General features: G+C 42.1%; 1 protein-coding gene across 1 annotated transcript in view; it reads right to left on the bottom strand.

Annotated features, from left to right (window-relative positions):
* Positions 1 to 8,565, bottom strand: part of JAK1 (Janus kinase 1) — a 96,140-nt gene extending 87,575 nt beyond the window's left edge. Inside the window, exons 1-2 of the mRNA XM_006030878.3 lie at positions 8,513 to 8,565; positions 696 to 809 (exon numbers count right to left, since the gene is read on the bottom strand). The gene's annotated coding sequence lies outside the window, so the exon portion shown is untranslated. The remainder of the gene's footprint in view (positions 1 to 695; positions 810 to 8,512) is intronic.

Raw genomic sequence — 8,565 nt, 5'->3', positions numbered from 1 at the left:
TATTGCCCAGGTGGTCAAGGACCTGCAGTCCCCTCACCAGGTCATCCCCCGTGGCCAGGACCAGGTCCAGCAAGGCGTTACCCCTAGTGGGGCCGTGCACTTCCTGGATAAGGTGAAGGTCCTGTATTACAGCCAGGAACCTACGCGAGCAGTCAGACCTGGCTGTCTGCTCCTCCCAGCAAGTGTCTGGGTAGTTTAGGTCACCCAGATAATAACATCCCTTGACCTAACTGCCTCCATAAGCTGACTGGAGAAGTCCTGGTCTAGATCTTCCCCCTGGTTGGGCGGTCTGTATTAGACACCCACTGTAAGGTCCCTTTTGCCATGCCCCCCTTGTAGTTTGACCCATAGTGTCTCTGCCCAACCTTCCTCTAACCCGAAGCTAATCCTTGATGATGTGAGGTGCTCTTTGACATAGAGTGCAACCCCCCACCTTTCCTCTCTGTCCTGTCTCTTCTATATAGGGTGTACCCCCGAATGCCTACTGCCCAGTCATATGTAGGGTCCCACCAGGTTTCTGAGAGCCCTACTAAGTCTGGGTTCTTACTTGCAATCGGGAGGCATAGTTCCTCCTGCTTATACCCCATACTATGAACATTCGTGTAGAGGCACCTGAGGCCTCCTGAAGGTGCTCGTGCCTTCCTCCCACTCCCAGGACAGTTGCGGCCTCCTGCTCCTCGGACGTTTATACTTACCTGTGCTTCCCTTCCTCTTGTCACCCTGTGTGCTGGTGAAGCATCCTCTCCACTCGAAGCGGCCCCTTCCCCCAGCGAAGTTAGTTTAAAGCCCACCGTACGAGATTAGCCAACCTAGAGGAAGAGATACATCTGCCGTTAGGGGAGAGGTGAAGCCCATCCCGCCCCAGCATGCCCTCCTTACAAAAATCGTTGTCAAAAAACCCCAAACCTGCCTCTTTACTCCTTGTAAAGAGAGTTGGACTCAATCAAGAACATGAGCTGTTCTCAAACAAAACTTTTGATATAAAGTTAAAAGAAAGATGCAGCTTGCTTCTCTTTTCCTGCAGAATGAGCAGTTTGATTCATTATATGGAGTTTTTCAACAAAGGCAATTCCTGTGGGACAGAAATTTGTTTTCTTCTATGCTACAGGAGTTGATATTGCTTCAATCTTACAATTTCTAAGCAGTAAAAGTGAACCATTCTGAAATGCTTGTTTTTAACTGAAACACCAGCCAACTAGTTTGGGTCAATGGACTCATCCTCCTAATCCTGTTTTAATTAGTAAGACTATCAGCAATAACTCACTCTAAAATCTCAATTCCCTGTTAAACTCCAGCCATGCCAGCTGTTGCCTTAGGTGAACTGGCAGTACTAGTCAACTTCTTCTGGGAATTTTCTAATACTTTAGCTCCCCTTGATTGTTCATAGGCTTCTAACACATCTAATCCTGTGGTTTTCAAAACCACAGGATTAGATGTGTAGAATGGGATGTGGAAGATAGGAAAGAGATGCAACTTTAGTTGAAGTCACAAGGCAGTTCAGTGGAAGAAATGAGAACCTGGGTTCTCAATCCAAGAGTTAATACTAATTGATAAGAGTGTAGTGTTTCGGTCAATGCATATAAACTGTACTAGTTCACTTTCTGAAGCTTTTCACAAGCTGACTTTTTTCCCCCAAAAATTTAACTTCAGAAGTTAAGTGTGGTGTAACATTTAACACGGACTCAATCCAAGGCTGACCTTTCTTAAATTACTATTTTCAAAAGAAGAGCATTTCAAATATTTTAAACATGAAGCTTCAAAATGTCGGTTCCTGTTGGTGGCTTTTAGCCTATAGCTTACTTTAGTACTTGCTCTTCAAGACCTTGCTTAATATTAAGCTGTTGCTATTTTTGGAGTTCACTAGCTACAAAACTGGATTAGAACTGTGACCTCTTGTTCTGGATGACTATAGCGTCTGCTATAAAAACCTTTAGCAAAACTGAGGCTTGCAAAGCTTTGCTTGCACAGCTACATCACCTAGGCTCTAGCCAACGTAGCCATGCTGGCAAAAGAAACATGCCCGAATGTATTTCTGCTGATTTAGGTTTCTGTTATTGAAAGATCGTTTAGCTACAGCGGGAGAAATGTGTGTGCAGCTATACATTATGGTTGAGGGGCTACTTTGGTGCATCTATAGTGACCAGGGTGAATTTAATTTAAATCAAATGCATTTAAATTACTAGTCAGAAAGCCTTGATTTAACCACTATTTTCTACAAAATGTGCATTCTTGTTGCTTGATATTCTCTATTCATTTGGCCTCTTGAAACTGCACTTTTAGAGAGAGGTAAGGGCTTGACTCTGTACACAAACTTGCAAAGGGACAGTAGGGCTGAAGGGTAGGTGTGGTGGGGCACCCTCCACTTTAAGGGGCTTGAGCAGGCTGTGGAGCAGCTGGCAGGTGCAGTTAGGCCCAATTAGGCAATCGCATGACCACAAGGGGACCCCCGGATTGGATGAGGGATGGACAGCCAGGGTATAAATCCAGGCCCTAAGAACAGAGCCAGCAGTTACATCCAGGGAGCCAGTGGAGCCACATCTCAGCCTGAGGAGAACAGTTTCCAGAGCATCTGGAGGTTAGAGTAGGAACTATGGGGATGGAAGAGGTTCCTGGTCCTGGGTAAGACCTGAACAACACCCTGCTGGGGCTGCCTGTGGTGGGGCTGCTTCCAGGAAATACCACACCTGTGCATCCCCAGTAAAAGGCAAGGATGGCATGCCATAAAACCTCAGCCCCTGCTGCCTTGTGGGTACCCCCATGGAGGAGAAAGGCCATACGGTGAGTATGAGATGCCCAAGGCCAGAGAGGGCCAGAATCAGTCCAGTGTGTGGGGCAGTAGGCCCAACACCCCATTGGAGATTAGGGCCTGAATTGGGTGGCCTAAAGGTCTGCAAGCATCTGGGACCAAGAGTGAGAGAGGAAGCCTGAAGGAATGTATGGAGTAGTATCAAGGGGGCCTGAAATACAGAGTAGGGCAGAGTGCATGTGGCCCATGGTGGGGCAAAAATGATGGTGACCCACAGAAAGGGGCAGTGTGAGTGAGGCCCAGTTATGTTGGGCCTCCTACATGCACCCCCATAGGGATATAATCCAACCCTGGAGAGGGCTAAGTGAGTGTCAGCTGTTTGGAGGCCATCTACAAGGCATGAAACACGGTAAAGGGGAGGCTGGAGCTGCGTATTTTGCCTTTGGCATCACGGCTTAGAATGGGCATCCTCCCACTGACATAAAATTTGGTGTTAATGTAACAGCAAAGGCAGGGCAGGATGCCTTAAACTAGTGGGCTGATGCCATGACTGGCCTTGAGACCGCCCCCTGTCACAGTAGAAAATCAGGGCTGTTATCTCTCATCTCCATATACTATTGTTAACGAGGATCTTATCTCTAGAGATAGCAAATCCGCAGTTTGAGAACTAAAACTAAATGTCACAGAGATGCTTAATGGGATTTCTAGACTGAGCACTGAGTCCCATTGGGTAGACTGGTTTTCTTTAATCTTTATTAATCTATAGAGGAGCCTCTGGGGAACCCCATTAGATTGCGCTCCTAATGGCCTGTTGTGACCTATTTATAAAACTTTTTCTAAAAAGGTTACATGACTATATTGTCCCAAATAGTATAAAACTAGAAGTTATAATCTATATTCCATGATACCTTTGAGCTTTAACATATCTTAAATTAAAACTATCTCTACAGCATATAGGTTTAAAACAAATCTTTAAAAAAAAAAATAATGATTTTTTTAATTATTATTTTTATCCACCCTGGTGACACAAATACATCATGTTAAAAATGCCCTCGCTACTTCCATTATCACCATGAAAAAAACAACATGATCTCTTGATTATGATTAATAAATCTGCCCTGTTTTAATTTTATTTTTACTTTCCCATTATATTGCTTTATCTATTCTTGTATCATATACTATGTTTTATTTAAACTATGCTTCCACCAGTAACCACACTTCCTATTTTGTATTTTTATATTTTATATAATTGTATTGTACTGTTTAACAAAAGCTGTAAATTACTACTGCTAGACCTGCATTGGAACAAGTGGCTGCAGCATGAAGGTTCCTTCTGAACCTAAGCTGGTTTCAGACCGGTTCCCAGCAAAAAAAGCTCCAGACTGCCACCCAGCCACACCCTCCCTTAGCAAGCTAAGTTTTTCTCTACTGCCCTATAACTTCCTGTTCTCCCTTCTCCCATACTACCTGCTTTTACTTCTTTCAGGAAAAGAATCTGGAAGTGAATAGTTCTGCAAGAGATGTCTTAAAAATACTGGCCATATTAACAGATGACTCATGGTATGGCTCACTGCATGTAAAGGCATCTACCTGGATTCCAGTTAAGAAGAAAACTGATCTGAGGATAATAACATTCAAACCTGAGGCACTGTTCACCTCTCTCCAAAGGAAACTTCCAATTGTTCCAGCTTCCCCACCCCAGTTTTCTATCACTTCTCTTAAACAAGTGGTGTTTAGATATCGCACTGAGCAAGCGTGTTATCTCAATGCCTAGAAAATAAATGCCCTGACATTCTTTAAAGATCCATTTTGGCTTAAACTGACAGAGACTACTTGAAAGACATTAAATCTGTCCCTTCCCAAAAATGTTGCTCCAATTGCCCCCAAGTTTTCCTGCTAACTTGTCTATTTTTCTTTTTTTTCATCCTTTTATCAAACAAACAAAACTTCCAACAAGTGCTGGGGGGAAAGAGTAGGGAAAAACAATGCAAGTGACCATGTATAAAGTACTGTCAAAGCAAATTTCACTCAGTTTTATTCTAATATTTCATTTCTAAAAAAAATGCAGTATTAGTTTGCTTTACTATTACAGCAAAAGAAGGTTGTTTTTAGACGCATCATTCTCAGTTGAGTTTCCTTTAAAGATTTTGTTTTCCTTCAGCTTCCAAAATTGTATCTTTCAATGAAGTACAAGAACCTTTGTTTAATTTTTCTTGCAGGATAGATATTGGCATCCTTTAAAAAGCTTTCATTGCACAAAGCATGCTAAAAGTATTAACTGACAGAACCATGTACTCAACACTAAAAGCAATTTCCTATAAATTCAATAAGTGTTTGCTATTATCCATACCTGAAATCTTAATTGCATCCTAAGTGCTTTAGAGATTTTTTTAGATTAATTTCGATTGTGTTAAAGCTTACAACATTATTCCTGTAAGAAACTGTAAACTGCTTGAGGGGGAGGGGAAGAAAGATCAAATGCTGCCAACTTAATATTCAAAAGGAGTGTATTTTTCTGTCAGCGTCATAGCTGCTTCTGATCATTGAGACTCCTACTAGTCACATACTGACTCCAAGCAACTAAGTGGGCTAGAACAAAGACAACTCTTCTGAAGTTGATATCCAAAGTTATAGAGCACTAGAGCTACAAACCGTTTTTAAATCTGCTTTCTAGCTCACTGGTGTTCTTCATAATGCTACCCTAAGCCTTGTGTTGCCACAGCTTCAGTCTAACATTTTTCTATCTTCTCTACCTTGGGCTGGATGTATGGTCAAATGCTTACAAATATAGAGCTCCTGTCCTCCTCTCCTCTTCTTCCTCCCCACCCTTGTCAAAATTATTCAAGCCTCCCGTTCTTTGGTAGAATATATGGGTGAAACACATTTAGGGAAAAATTATACAAGGGAAGTCTCAACCACTGCATGAAGATGCTGGGGAGGTAGTGCCACACTTGAACCTGGCGGAAGCAAGGAGTCAGGACCCTTCCTACCTGTTTGCAGAACTGATCATCAGCATCCTCCTGAGCTAATGTGCAGGAAAAGATAATACAGCTTCAGACTCTATAAAGTGAAGGGTGGAATGCAGCCCGCCCCTCTTTCCTAACAGTCAGATTCCTGAATATGAATTACAAACTCAGGTGGAGGGTATTGTAGTAATGGCTGTTATACTTCTGCACAGAAGAGAATTCGGTGCTCTGCAATGCTCAGCCAACAGCTATTAAATTATGCGTTGTCATAGCATCTCTCCACTTGCCTGATAAAGAATCCTGCCTTACTATCACTTTCTCCTCTCCAAATGTGTACAAAAAATGTTTCTAGTGCTAAAATATTTTACTATTATAAATAAGAGGCAGAGTTCAATTTAATAAATAAAAACAATACAGGGGGCAACTCAAAATCTATGTGCTAGAATATACCAACAAATACTTGTAGATTATTATTTTTTCAACTTAAATGTGTTTATTTTCCAAAGCATTCCTACTATGCAACCTGTTTGCTTTCTACTTCTACTTTCTAAACAGTATTATTATGAAGATTATACCCATGTTACCTTCAAAAATATTCATCTGCAAAATCACCGTTGTCAAGAGCATGGTTCTTCTTCAACTGCATTTCAATTCACTGTTAATCCCATAGAAATCATTAACTTATTCTTTGAATACTGAGACTACTTTTTGCTTTAACAGAAATCCTTTCCAATCTTGTGTTTACACTGTTCAGTACATTTAAACTGCTTAATGCTTTGCCTGTTGCTTTCCTAACCCTTCCCCCAACACACACAACAGAAATATGTTTGCCGACTTGTTCTGTACAATTGTAGTAAGTTCCTTCTTCGCTAGTTATTGACGGAAATAGCTCGCAAGCAGTGTGTACCCACTCCTATAGATAGTAGCTGCATTGTCAGACTAGAGAACACAGCAATTCGGGGGGGGGGAGAAATGTGCATGTGCGCGCGCGCATGCATAATGTAAAAAGCGAATGAGTCTATTTTTGTTTTGCTTGAAGAGTCAGGTCTCATCTTTGTCTAACCCTTACTTGTAATATGAAAACCAAAAAGCTTTTATTTTGATGTGTCAGAGTTATTTGTATACAATTGCTACTCAAATCTGGGCAATTTTTACTTGTATTTATAGGCACCTGCCATGCAATGTCACCTAGTTCAAGCTGACACTCAAGGTACAATTTCCTGCACATTTAAACTAAGTGCCAAAAGGAAATGCCTGCCATTCCCCTATATGGTCAAAACAAAACTTAAGGTTTACATCGTATAGGAGAGATTAAGCAGAACCCAAGATCCCCTGGCACCTGCCTGTTAGTAATACTTTGATTCTACCCAAGAACAAAAGAGCTTATACAAGCACTTTTCTGTACAAAAGCCTTCATCATATAACTTGCACCTTGGAGGAGTTGAACTTAACAAACAAACAAACACCTTTGAAAATATAGTCAAAATAGTGTCACATTTACATTCGCAACTCAATATAAATCCAATACTATGGCTTAACTGGAGTTCAGAAAAATCCTCCAGGTTTTTATTACCTTTAATTTTAATTTAGTGTCATGATACCCCTGAACTATAAAGAACTGAATCTCCATGTTAGTCACAAGCTTCCTTTAAACCAGGGATTCAAATTCTCTCTGTAGGACTGAATCCAAGCATGTTTTCTCACACTGACAGACAGCTGTGTGGTCTGGTCTCTCTCCCCCCCAAGGTTGAGCACTACAATTGACTTATTAGACACTTTACCATTAATAATTTCCTGTGCCCAAAATGACACTGTGCACGTACTTCTAAAAATGCATCTTTTTAACCGAATATGCTCATTAGTTTTTATAACCACTATGTTCACATTGAGCCACTACTGTTAACCTTCTCTGTTTTAAATGTTTTAATGCAGGACCGAAGCTTCCTAGTTGAATAATTCACCCTCTTCACTTCAGTACTTGTCTCTCTTTTGGCCACTGCACGCTGAATTAACTTGGGCTGAATTAACTAGGAGACAGTCAATATTTTTTTTTACTGTCTCCTAAAATCAGCATACATTAAGACAGAACTTTTTAAAGGTGTCAGAAAATACCATACTCTCTTCTATTCAAAGCACAGCAAAAATAAAGGAAACAGACTGTCAGATAAGGGCCCAAACCTGCAAACTTTTAGTAGTGTTTGATTCATAGATGCTAGGGTCCGACAGGACTTCAACACATCATTGAGTCCGACCCCTCGCCTGGGCAGGAAAGAGCGCTGGGGCCAGACGACCCCAGCCAGATGCCTATCCAGCCTTGTCCAGAAGTTGCAAAACTAAAATTCAGCTAATTTTTTTTTTTTTTAAAGTAGCTTCAGTTGGAAAGTATAACCTTTGCAGAGAGACCAGACGAGCAAAGCTGTGAAACATGTACGAGGCGGCTGCATCACCATCAGCAACATATTTGGAAACTTGGGTTCAATTCTGCTTACGCTCAACTACCGGCACACGCATATCTCTCTGGCCAGGGCCGGCCTGCACCCCCGACGGACCTCGCTGTACTTTGTGGGGGGAGAGACGGACAGAGCCCAGGGGAGGCAACGTCCTTACACCCGTATCTTCATCCGAAACCCTACCGCCTTGGCCCTGCAGCAGGAACGGCTGCTTCCCTGACCCTAACTCCTCTACTTCAGCGTTATAATTAAGCACGTCTCATAACTGCATCTCTGATGCCTTTTCCAAGAAGAAACTAACCACGAAAAAAACCCAACCCTCCGATTTGGGCAGCATTAAAGTGTCTCACCTGAGGCAGCCCCCCCCAACGAAGTGCCAGGCGGGTGCCCCAGGCTCTCCCGG

The sequence above is a fragment of the Alligator sinensis genome, unplaced genomic scaffold (assembly GCF_000455745.1).
Source record: "Alligator sinensis unplaced genomic scaffold, ASM45574v1 scaffold982_1, whole genome shotgun sequence".
NCBI classification, from domain to species: Eukaryota; Metazoa; Chordata; order Crocodylia; family Alligatoridae; genus Alligator; species Alligator sinensis.
This window is presented reverse-complemented; position numbering and strand designations above follow the sequence as displayed.